This window comes from Stenella coeruleoalba, assembly GCF_951394435.1.
Source record: "Stenella coeruleoalba genome assembly, contig: scaffold_131, whole genome shotgun sequence".
Taxonomy (NCBI): domain Eukaryota; kingdom Metazoa; phylum Chordata; class Mammalia; order Artiodactyla; family Delphinidae; genus Stenella; species Stenella coeruleoalba.
The window spans coordinates 772,957-784,323 of record NW_027646341.1 but is presented as its reverse complement, the minus strand read 5'-3'; positions in this window follow the sequence as shown (position 1 = coordinate 784,323).

Here is an 11,367-nt window from a genome sequence, read left to right as displayed (position 1 = left end):
AACATACAACTAAAACAATACTTCCGGGCCGTCTGGCCCCAAGGGTGCAAAAATTCCCACACCATCTTTGGGGAAAGCTTAGCTAAAGACCTAAAAGTTCTACCTCTGGAAAAGGAAACCCTCCTTCAATATGCAGACGACATTCTGATCACCAGCCCTACTAAGGAGGCCTCTGAACTACCAAGCCAATAAAGGATAGAAGTTGTCCAAGAAAAAGCTCAAATATCACAGACTGCGGTGACCTGCCTGGGCTTCATTCTCACAGAAGGTCAGAGAAGCCCATCCCAGGAAAGGGAAGAAACCATTTTCAGCCTTACCCCTTTCTAAAACTAGAAGACAGCTTAGGGGTTCCTGGGGAGGCCAGGGTTTGCTGCTTCTGGATCCCTAACTACAGTCTACTAGCTGGGCCTCTATATGAAACACTGAAAGGAAAAGATGATGATCCTTTTGAATAGAATCCAGAAGTGGCCTTTCAAGAATGGAAAGAGCAGTCAATTCAGACCCTTGCCCTGGAACTCCCTAATTTAGCTAAACCCTTTGATCTTTACAATCCCGGTGAAAGGTGAATCGCCATTGGAGAATTAGTGCAAAAACTGGGACCACTTGAAATGGAACAATGCAAGAATGCCATCCAGGTAGGATAAACTACGGTCACTAAGGGGCTTGGCCCACTGCCACATCTGGCCAAGATACTGGCGGTATCTAAAAACCTGGAAATCAGCAGCCCAAAAGGCCACCTCCCTCCTAAGGGAAAAGGACCCCACGTGGTGATCCTAACCACCAACCATGCCCTGAAGTTGCAGGGTTCGCTCCGTGGGCACACCGACCTCGAGTGAGGAGGCCCTCCAACTCCAACATCCAGAGAGATAACCGGGGGCAACAGGGCACCATGACGACTCGTGTGAACATCACTTGACCTGGAGTTTCTCTCATAAAACAACAAGAGTGTGTCCCAAAAGAGTAGACTACTGCTTGCAGGACTTACTGCACCCAGAGGGGAGCTAATAATCTTGGCGGGGGAACAGTATACCACACTGTCACCATAGAAAAGCCTACAGACACCGTGATGATGGTGGCCAATAAGACCGGCTGGACTCCTGTTTACTTCAAAAGGCTGTTGACTCAGTAGCCATCATGGTCCTTGGTCACCACTGACCCTGGACTGTCTGGGAGTTGAGCGGGCAGGGCTCTGACACCTGGTGCTGTTTGTACGTTAATTCAGGGGCCTAACTGAAGAAAGCGCAGACTACTGGTCAGAGCATCTAGGCTGGCAGAGACGGTCAGCCTAAGGTGGCCGAACAAATGTGGGGCGGGGTGAAACCGGCCCCCACAGCGTCTCTGCACATCTCTTTCCTGGACCCTTAAAGGTCATTAGAATCTATAACACTTCCAATGCTGGTGCTCAGGTGGACGAGCAGGGAGGCAGGGGTCCTGGGGACAATCAACGTCACCGGGAGGCTGCTGGGGAGAAGCTCTGACCCTCGCCCCAGGGTATGAGGGCTCCCAACTCAGCACTCAGCAGTTACAGAAGAAGGGTCTGCACCCTCAGCACTCCAAGAATGAGGAACGGGACAAAAGGCAGAGGAGGGGTTTGTCCCCAGCAAAGCCCATTAAAAATCCCTGGGAGATAAAAATAGAATCTGGGCAATAAAGTCAAGTCTAACCTTTTTTATCCTTTGTGCTTTGTCTAATTTCACGTGCTCCTAGGGTCCCGCATGCAGAGGTTCCACACCCGGCACTTCAGACCAGATTTCCTAGTGCAGAATGGCTGGGTCGACACCTCAGCTCCTGGGGCCCAGTGCAGACTCCACGATATAGAGCCTGAGCTACAGCCAACCCGGCCCTCGAGAGCTCCGCCGCCTCCCTCCCTCCCACTGACTCTGACAGGATCTCTACACAGCAGCCCAGCCCACAGCCCACGGGGTAGTGCATGCTCTCACCTCTCCATTCTCTGATCAAAATATAAAGTTTCCTTTGCTTGTGAACCAAACTCAGTCTCGATCTGTTGGCCCCAATGACACTGGGCAGGGGGACACTTGTTGGGGTCCACTCTGGAGGATCAGTAACAGAAATTGAGACTATTGTAACCTCAATGAACAGATGTGTGAGCCAAACTGTAGTTAACATAGAACAGTGTATAAGGCTCGGGTAAAATAAGATGTTTTTAACACTTCCATTTGATATTTCCATCACTTTTTATAAGCAAGTTCAGTGAAAAGGTTTGTCTTATTTGTCAGGTCAATATTAGAGAAACGAAGTGATTTCTTTCCAAGGATGTACAGCTAATAATCTTGGTTAAACCTTCAATCTTGTTTTAAATGCTTTTCCATTGAAAATGATACCTCTCTTTCAGCTCCCCCATTTCTGAGAAGTATAAAATCTTATAATTTATTATTACCAAAGGGGAAAGGTGGGAGGAGGGATAAATTAACAGTTTGGAATGAACACATACACACTGCTATGTATAAAATAGATCATCAACAAGGAACTACTGTATAGCACAGGGAACTACACTCAACATTTTGCAATAACCTATAAGGGGAAATAATCTGAAAAAGAATAGATATTTTTATTGACATCATCTATCAATGACAGTTAAAGTGTAGCCTAAGGGAAGCTGGTGGTGAGTGCTTCTGACCCTGAAGACTTCAATCATCTAAAGTTTGGACTCTGCCTACTTCCCAAGGCCCTTAATGAACATATGTGTAGCCGTAGCTTAAAAACTTCCCCAGTTTGGGTTTCGGGGAGACACTGATTTTGAAAAAGCCCTGGTGTTCTCCTTACATGAATGGGACTCTTCCTACTGCTAAAACATGTCTGTCACACCCAGAGGATGGTATACCATCTGATCGGGAAGAGTTTGGAAAAGGCATCTTATCTCCTCATCTCCTGGTGCTCGAGTTCACCCCTCCAGCGTCTTTACTAACAGTCTCCCCACTTGGAGATGTCAGCACTGTCAACATCCTGTTGCGTACAGTTTGGAATTTGTCCAGAGGATGAAGCGGAAGGATGAGGAACAATGAGAGACAAGTCCTAGGTGTTCAGACAGGCACATGTCACTCTAATTTCCAATCAGGAAGACGAATTGACCAAAGGCTAGGGTTGCCCATGGAAACAGTATAGGGCTTGAGGAAATCCCGCTGCTTTGTGGCCAGTTCCCATAAACACAAGTTGAACAATGGAACTCAGGGGCAGTAAAATTCACAAAACTGCAGAGTTGAAAATATCCATCACTGAAAAATGTCTTGAGGAAAGTCAGAGAAAAGGACTTGTAAGCAAGGGAGAATGGCAGGAAAGGGATTTGAGGAGGTAGAAAGGACTCGCCATTAAGCACAAGAAAAGGAGCTGAACATTGCCAACATTGCAGTTGGCCAAAAAGGGTGTATGCGTTCTTTTCTGTATATATTCAAGAAAAGGGCATACACTTTTTTAGCCAACCAAACAGGTGGGCACTGGAAGTCAATACTACAAAAGATATCACTTCGCATCAGTCAGAAGAGCCATCCTCATAAAGCGTAAACAACAGAAATTCAGGACAGGGCAACGAGAAGAGGGAGCCCTGTGAGATTTATAGTGGAAATGTATATTGCCAACGGCCATTCTGGAGAAGTGTATTGTGTTTACTAAAGCATCTAAAAAATGAGCTACAGAGCATAGGGCACTTGCACTCATGGGCGTATATCTTGGGAAAAACAAAAATCGAGAGGACACAGGCACCCCAATGTTTACCCCCTCTCTGTTTAAAAGATCCTCGACTAGGATATAACTTAAATGTCTCTGGAGGGAAAAAATGGATAGAGATGTGGTACTTAGGTAGAGTGGAATATTATTCAGCCTGGAAATCAATGAAATATGGCCAGTTGTAACAACTCCGGAGGAGTTACGTATGATCATTCTAAGTGACAGAATTCAAAAAGAAAAAGACACATATCATAAGATATCACTTAAAGGTGGAATCCAAAATGGCTACACATGAAATAAATTACAAAACAAAAACATAGTCAAATATGTAGAAAACACGCATAAGGCTGCTAAACGGGAAAGGTGGGGAGGGGTGAGGCATCATCCAGGAGGTTGAAATTAGCAAAGATACCATTCCAAATACCAAACTGATAATCAACAAGGCCTACACGGTAGCTAAAAGAACTGCACTCAGCACACTCAAGTCACCGGAAAAGAATATATACAACTGGTAAGAATCTGAAAAAGAATTTATTGATGTCTCTCTGTACGTGAATCAAGTGGATGTACAGCAGCAAGAAACAGAGCTTTGAAAATCAGCTGTAACCAATATAGTAATAAATTGAAAAAAATAAACGACAGAGAGACAGAGAAAACCTCTTACAACTTTTCCTCAGGGACGGTGATGCAACATGGATTGAACACATCTAGACCCACAGCAGGATGAAACATAAGGCTGGAAACTGTTTGCGCTAAGAGAAATGTGAGGTTGGGTGAGGAAATACATACCCTTTAAAGTAATACTACCTGGTACCCATTCAATGGGTCCCAAATCTGCAGGTTCAAGGGATCTTCCTACAGCTAAAACATGCATGGAAAACCCAGAGGACTGTACACCATGTGATCGGGAGATGTGTCTAAAATGCACCTCATTTATCCTCTCCTGGTGCTCCTGTTCACCATTCCAGCCACGCTACTTAGAATCTCCCCACTTGGAGAATCAGCACATTTAAACTTCTGTTTCACACATTTTGCAAATTGTGAGGAGGATGAACGGGAAGAGGGGGAACCAATGAGAGAAGAGTTGTAGGGGTTTGGACGGGCACATATCACTCTAATTTCCCATTAAGAGTAAGAATTAAAGAAAGGCTCAGCCTGCCTCGCCGGAGCCAAAATAGGGCCTGAAGCAATCCTGCGGGTTTGAGGCCAGCTCACAAAAGAGCAACTTAAACAATGGAGCTCAGGGTCACTGCAATTCACAAACCTGCAGAGTTATAAATGAAAACTAACGTCCAAAAATATGTTGAGGTAAGGCAAAGAAGAGGATCTGAATGCAAGACAGAATTGCAAGAAACAGATTTCAAGAGATAGATTGGACTCGTCTTTAACGCACATGAAAAGCGGCAGAATTTCGACAATGATGCAGTTGGCCCAAAAGGGCGTATGCGTTTTTTCCTGATTATATCCAGGAAAAAACGCATACGCACTTTATGGGCAACGAAGCAAGCAAGCAATGCAAATGTGCACAACAAAGAAGTCTCACTTCCCACCGGTCAAAAGGGCCATCCTAAAAAATTGTAAAAACCAGAAATGCAGGACAGGCCATGGAGAACAGGGAGCCTTTATACGCTGATGGGCAGTGTGTGAACTGCCGAGAGCCACTCTGGAGAAGTGTATGGTGGTTCCTAAATCATCTAAAAAACAGAGCTACAGAGCATAGGACACTTCCAATCATGGGAGTATATCTAGGGAAGTCTAAAAATCAACAAGACGCAAGCACACCACAGTTTAGGGCTACTCTGTTTACAAGAACCTCAACTTCAGTACACCTTAAATATCCCAGGAAAGAGAACAATGGATAAAGAAGATGTGGTACTTATGTACAATGGAATATCTCTTCACCATGAAATCAATGTAATAAGGCTAGTAGAAGGATAAAGAGTGGATTTAGGTCCGATAATACTACTTGAAATAAGTCAAACAGAAAAAGAAACATATCATAAGATATCACTTATAGAGGGAGGGTAAATATGGCTGCACAAGAAATGAATTACAGAACAGAACAGTGTCTCACATTTAGAAAACACACTTATGTCAGCTTAAGGGGAAAGGAGAGGTGGGGTGATGCATAAAACCAGAGTTTGAAATTAGCACAGATACCGTTCAATAAACCAAATAGGTATTAGACAAGATCTACACCTTGCTCAATGAACAGGCCTCAACACACCCTATACACCGCAGAGAAATATATCTGAGGAATAAGAATCTTAAAACCCATGTATTGATATATCTCCATAAGGGAATCAAGTGTGTGCAGAGCGGCACAAACACAGCAGTGAAAAGGAGCTAAACCCCATTATAGAAATAAATTTTAAAAACAAAACGCTGAAACAATGAAAGAGAGAAAAATTCTTACAAAATTCGCTCAGGGGCTGTGATGCAACCTGGATTGACCACATATAAACCCACAGCTGGATAAGACATCAGGCTGGACACTTGGGGCTGACAGGATTGGTGAGCTTTGGTGAGCAACTGCCGAAAGTTTAATGCAATACTTCATGCTACTCAGTCCAAGGGTCCCAACACTCCAGGTTGAAGGGAATCTTCCTACAGCTAAACCATGCTTGGGAAACCCAGCAACTGGTATACCATATGATCGGGAAAGGTTTCTAAAATGCACCTCATTTTTCCTCTCCTGGGGCTCCGGATCGACATTCCAGCCGCTTTACTAACAACATCCCCACATGGAGTCAATGCCTTTAAGTTCTGGTATCGCACAGTCTGCAGTTAGTGCAGAGGATGAATGGGAATAGGGGGAACCAGTGAGAAACTAGCTGTAGCGGTTTCAATGGGCACATGTCACTCTAATATCACATCAGTAAGAAGAATTAACCAAAGGCACAGCAGGTGCCCCAGAAGAAAAATAGGGCTTCAAGGAATCCTGTGGTTATGGGGCAGTACCACAAAAATAAGAGCTAAAAAATGGAGCTAAGGGCCACTGCAATTCAAAAACCTGCAGAGTTATAAAGGCCAACTATTTTTAAAAAATATATTGAGGTAAGGCTATGAAGAGGCATTGAAAGCAAGGCAGAATTGCAGGAAACCGATTTCAGGAGGTAGACTGGAATTGCATTGAAAGCATATGAAGAGAGTCAGAAACTCGACAATGATGCACTTGGCCAAAAAGGGCGTATGTGTTTTTTCCTGAATATATTCAGGAAAAAACGCATATGCACTTTTTGGCCAACCAAGCAAGCTTGCAAAGGAAATCTGCACTACAATGAAGTCTCACTTCCCCCCGGTCAAAAGGGCCATCTGAAAAAAGTGTAAAATCCATAAAGGCACGACAGGCCATGGAGAACTGGGAGCCTTGTTATGCTGATGGGCGGGATGTAAATTGCCAACAGACACTCAGGAGAAGTGTATGGTGTTTCCTGAAACATCTAAAAAACAAAGCAACAGAGCCTAGGGCACTTCCACTTATGGTCCTATAGCTTAGGGAAATTAAAATCAAAAAGACACAGCCACCCCAAAGTTTGGGACGGCTCTGTTTACAAGAACCTCGTTTACGGTACAAGTTCAATATCACAGAAAGTGAAAAATGGATAAAGAACTTGTGGTACTTACGTACAATGCAATATCACTCAGCAATGAAATCTATGTCATCAGGCCCGTAGCAGCATAATGAGTGGATTCAGGTATGATGATTCGAACTGAAATAAGTCACACAGAAAAGAAACATCATAAGGTATCACTAATACACAGAATGTGAACTTGGCTACACATGAACTGAATTACAAAACAGAACAGTGTCTCAAGTTTAGAAAACCAACTTACGCTTGCTTAAGGGGGAAGGTGAGTTGGGGTGCTGCATAAAACCAGAGATTGAAATGAGCACAGATAAAGTTCCTTAAGCCAAATATGGAATAGACAAGAGCTACTCCTTGCTCAACGAAATGGACTCAACACCCCATATTAAACGCCTAAGAATGTACCTCATTAGTAAGTATCTTAAAACCTATGGATTGCTATGTCTCCGAAAGAGAATCAAGCGTGTGTACAGGGGCATAAACGCAGCAGTGATAGGATTGGAGAGGTTCGGTGAGCAAATGAAGACCCTTTGAAGTCATATTGCATGGTACCCATTCCACGGGTCTCAACTCTCCAGGTTTAAGGTATTCTTCCTTCAGCTAAAACATGCATGTGGAACCCAGAGTATGATCAACCGTGTGAACGGGAGACGTGTTCAAATATGTCTCAGTTTTCCTCCCCTGGTACTCGGGTGCAACATTCCAGACCCTTTCCTAACACTCTCCCAACTTGGAGAGTCAGTGCCTTTAACCTCCTGTTTGGCCCAGTTTGCAATTTCTGCGGAAGATGAACAGGAATAGGGAGAACCAATGAGAGACTAGCTGGAGGTGTCTGGACGGGCAAATTTAACTCTCATTTCCCACCAGGAAGAGGAAATAACCAAAGGCTCAGCGTGCCGTGCCGGAACCAGATTAGGGCCTGAAGCCATCCTGCGGTGTTGCGGCCAGCTCAAAAGAAAGCGAGTTGAAGAAATGAGCTCAGGGTCTCTGTAATTCACAAACCTGCAGAGTTATAAATGACAGCTATCGTCCAAAAATAGACTGAAGTAAGGCTGCCAAGAGGACTTGAAAGCGGGGCAGAATTGCAGGATACCGATTTCAGGAGGTAGACTGGAATTGCATTGAAAGCGTAGGAAAAGAGGCAGAACGTCCACAATGATGCACTCTTCCAAAAGGGCATATGCGTTTTTTCCTGAATATATTCAGGAAAAAACGCATACGCCCTTTTTGGCCAACCAAGCAAGCTTGCAAAGGAAATCTGCACTACAATGAAGTCTCACTTCCCCCCGGTCAAAAGGGCCATCAGAATAAAGTGTAAAATCCAGAAAGGCAGGACAGGCCATGGAGAACTGGGAGCCTTGTTATGCTGATGGGCGGGATGTAAATTGCCAACAGACACTTGGGAGAAGTGTATGGTGTTTCCTGAAACATCTAAAAAACAAAGCAACAGAGCCTAGGGCACTTCCACTTATGGTCCTATAGCTTAGGGAAATTAATATCAAAAAGACACAGCAACCCCAAAATTTGGGACGGCTCTTTTTACAGGAATCTCTTCTCCGGCACAAGTTAAATATCCCAGAGAGCAAATAATGGATAAAGAAGTTGCGGTACTTCTGTACAACAGAATACCACTCAGCAATGAAATCTATGTCACCAGGCCCGTACCAGCATAATGAGTGGATTGAGGCACGATGATTCTAAGTGAAATAAGTCACACAGAAAAAGAAACATCATAAGGTATCACTAATACACGGAATGTGAACTTGGCTACACATGAACTGAATTACAAAACAGAACAGGGTCTCAAGTTTAGAAAACCAACTTATGCCTGCTTAAGGGGGAAGGTGAGTTGGGGTGCTGCATAAAAGCAGAGTTTGAAATTAGCACAGATACCGTTCCATAAGCCAAATATGTAATAGACAAGAGCTACCCCTTGCTCAACGAAATGGATTCAACAATGAGGTATCACCTCACACCTGGTAGAATAGGCATCATTGAAAATCTACAAACAAAAAATGCTGGAAAGGGTGTGGAGAAAAGGAACCCTCTTCCACTATTGTTGGGAATATAAATTGATACAGTCATTATGGAGAACAATATGGAATTTCTTAAGAAACTAACAATAGAATTACCATATGATACAGCAATCCCAGTACTGGACATATACCCAGACAAAACCATAAATCAAAAAGAGTCATTCACCGCAATGTTCATTGCATCACTATTTACAATATCGAGGTAATGGAAGCAACCTAAATGCCCACAGACAGACGAATGCATAAAGCTGTGGTACATATATAAAATGGAATATTACTAAGCCATGAAAAGGAATGAAATTGGGTCATTTGTAGAGACGTCGATGGATCTAGAGACTGTCATACAGAGTGAAGTAAGTCAGAAGGAGAAAAACAAATCTTGTATATTCATGCATATATGTGGAACCTAGAAAAACTGTACAGATTAACCATTTTGCAAGGCATAAATAGAGCAACAGATGTAGACAACAAACGTATGGACAACAAGGGGGGAAAGCTGTTGGGGGGGTGGTGGTGGGAGGAGTTGAGAGACTGGGATTGGCATGTATACATTTATATGTATAAAATAGATAACCAATAAGAACCTGCTGTATAAAAATATAAAATAAAATTCAAAATTAAAAAGAAGTAAAATTTAAAAAATAAAACAGAAAAAACAATTATTCCCTGCACATACATGTATTTATATGAATAAATTATTTCCATGCTTATATCTGTAAATACAAAAAAGAGGAATAAAATCTACCTTGAACCAAAAACGAAAAAGAGAAAAAAAACACAGAACCCACCAGTTCCACAGAGGAAAACCGTATCAGGGCACTTGCTCCAGTTGTAAACAATTCTGAAGTTGGTCAGTGGTGGGGAATCGTCTCCCATTCAGCCAGCAGCCCCCACGCAACAAGCGTCCTCATTGCAAAGCTGGGGCACCGTGCCGAGGCATCTGTGAGTAAACGTGAGCTGAGCCCCAGGCCAGTTGCTGCTGAACTATTCCCACCCGTCCCAGGTAAAACACCTGAATATATACAAGGACTTGAAAGCCTAGAGGAAGGGCCATAGAGCCACACGAGTGACAGCATGCCAGCCGACTTGGTGCCTGCAGGCCAGCCAGGATGGTCCTGGCCCTGGGTGCTCTTCTGGAAGATTTCCATTTCCCTGCCTGAGATACCCGTCCTGTCCCTGCCCCCACTGCTTTTTTCCTTCCTCACCTCTGCCCAGGGAGAAATTCCAGCAGCAGGTATGGGTGACACATCCTCTTCTTTAGCAGGTGGCAGCCTGGCAACTGCTGCAGAAAGTCCAGCAGAGCCCCACTCACACTGGGCCACCCACAAAGCCGTGGCCTCTCACTCCCTCCCACCAGCCCAGCCCCGAGACTGCTGACAGGGCAGAGAAAATGGCGTCAGGCACGGCTGCAGGGGCTCTTGCTGCCTGGAGTGGTATTTATATTGATCTCAACCCAGGCACACCTGGGGAGGGCTGGCCGGCACGGTAAGGCTGCCCAGGTCAGCCAATCATCACCCCTCAGGGGCTCACAGTTGCAGAAAATGGAACTTGCTGAACCGGCCAGGTCCAAGGAACAGGTGTGGGCTCCTGAGAGTCAGGATAGACAAGGGGCTGCAGCTTTGGCTTGTTTTCTAATCATTTTATCTGGCCCATGAGTGGGAGACAACTTCAAGAAAACCCTCTCCTAATGAGAGGAACCCAGGAGTCAGGCAGAGGAGGGGTGGGTGGTGGTTGGAGACAGAGGCCTGGTGCCCCGGGTGCAGTGGAAGTCTCTGGAAGACCAGGTGGAGGGAGGCCTCACGGAGTGATGCCCAGGGTCACAGACCTGTCGCAGCTGCTGTTTGTTAGTTCAAGTCCTGCTCTGAGGTGCTCTGTGTCAGCTCTGAGCGACAGGTGAGCTGGGGGTGCTCTGCAATGAGGGCTATGTGCACGGTTCCTGTGTGCCCAGCCCTGCCACGGTACCTGCAAGGGTAGCTCTGTATCCTGGGAGGGGCCTGACCACGAGAGCCCCGTGGGCTGGGGTGGGGGTGGGGTACCTGCCCAGGTGAGCTCCATATTCT